Here is a 1,794-nt window from a genome sequence, read left to right on the forward strand (position 1 = left end):
ACAAAAAGGGCAGTGAAAGAACAAGCAACACTGACGGCTGTGGAGTGAAGTACATCCTCAAACCTGGCTGATGTTTAACTGATCAGCCATTTATGAGATTAATGAAAGCTTTGACAGAAACTGTTTTCTATATCACAGACTAAGCTACACACACAGGCAAATGAAAACAGCCAGAAATATGTTATGTTCACTGAACAGATCATTTATGAACACATTTTTCATGTTGTATAAAACTCAAACATTCTATTGAATGACTGAACAATCTACTTTAATATCCTCGTGTCCAATTAGTTCATATTCAACGTCTGCTATCTCTGGTCTGTTTATCTGGATTCTTGTCACGGGGGCAGCAGCTTCAGCAGAGAGGTCCATACTTTCTTCTCCCCAGTTACATCGTCCAGCTCTTTCTGGAGGACCCCCCTGTGTTTCCAGCCCAGTGGAGGAACATGCTTCTTCAGTGTGTTCTGGGTCTTCCCCGGGTTCTACCATCAGTGGAACATGTTCCACTTCATCGGACTTATTCTCAGATGAATAAATTGATCTAAGACAAGAAAAAAATAAGTCAGTTTAGATTAAAAAAAAAGCTCAAACTAATTGAAATTCTCACGGATGCTCCGTTGAATCCATACATTCATTCATTCCCACTGCCACCTCCTAATAAGAAATAATGATCGTTTCTCTGATGCACAAATACTGCAGTGCTGAAGATATTAAACCAAAATTGACATTCATTTTAATTGTACAAGTGATGACATTTGCAAAATTAATCAACATTACATTTATACATTAAATCACTTTGATAAATGACTAAAACACATTCTTACATACCTTCCTTCTTCTCTTGAACTCTTTTCGATCTGGTTAAGGAGAAAAATAATTCAAGGAAATGACTCCAGATAAACACAAATCAATATAATAATGTGATTTTTATGAATGCATTTGTTTTTTACCTCTTTTTCTTTTTTTATACCAATAAACTACAGAACATGTGATCAGTAGAACGATCACAGCAACAATAATTCCAGCCACTTCTCCTGGTGTCAAACCTTCTCGACATACAGAGTCAGAAGAAATAGTTCCTTCTCGTAGATATTTTTTTTAATTTTTTTTTTTAGAATCCCTTATTAGTCCCGCGAGGGGAAATTCAACCATTCACACATACTGATGGGAGTAGGCATGCACACTTGCGCCAAGTTCACCATCAGGAGCAATCAGGGTGAAGTGTCTTGCTCAGGGACACAACGACACAAGCTTGTCTGGAGCTGGGATTGAACCTGCAACCTTTTGGACTGCAGGCAACCACTCTACCATCTGAGCTATGTCGCCCCTGTAGATATGTTGAACATCTACAAAGACAAGTGGAGACAGTTTAGAAGAAAACATCTGGAGCAAACATTTGTGAAGCTTCACTCACTGTTTGTGATCCTGACATGACGTGAACGTTCCATTTGAAAATGTTCCTTCACTGCAGGTTTACACACTCAGTGTCTGTGGAGGACGTTCCTGTGAAGAACATTGTGTGTGTCTTATAGTTTCTGCACTCTTGCATTTCACATGTTGGATGTGAAACTCGCCTGCTCTGATGATGAACTGTCCTGGTTCACATGTGGAGTGTTGCTGTGCTGCCACACATGTGTCCACTGAGCCGTCCACACAGAAAAAACCCTCCAGAGGTTCACACTTGGTGTTTGCTGTGAAGGTACAGGATCTGATCTCTCTCAGTCCTGTTAGTCAATAACAAATTCTACATCACATCTACATACTGACCAACTCATCATTCTAGTGAAGAACAAA

At 39.5% G+C, this 1,794-nt stretch overlaps 1 long non-coding RNA gene across 2 annotated transcripts; it reads right to left on the reverse strand.

The window, feature by feature from the left end:
• Nucleotides 1-297: 297 nt before the first annotated feature.
• Nucleotides 298-1,472, reverse strand: LOC148058668 (uncharacterized). Of its 2 annotated transcripts, XR_015709634.1 has the most exons (4): nt 1,415-1,472; nt 829-1,346; nt 608-654; nt 298-541 (listed from the first exon to the last, which is right to left on the reverse strand). It is a non-coding gene; the product is annotated as an uncharacterized LOC148058668 (long non-coding RNA). The 2 variants fall into 2 exon arrangements; XR_015709635.1 differs by lacking the exon at nt 608-654.
• Nucleotides 1,473-1,794: the final 322 nt, after the last annotated feature.

The sequence above is a fragment of the Callionymus lyra genome, unplaced genomic scaffold (genome assembly GCF_982586985.1).
Source record: "Callionymus lyra unplaced genomic scaffold, fCalLyr1.hap1.1 HAP1_SCAFFOLD_49, whole genome shotgun sequence".
NCBI lineage: Eukaryota > Metazoa > Chordata > Actinopteri > Syngnathiformes > Callionymidae > Callionymus > Callionymus lyra.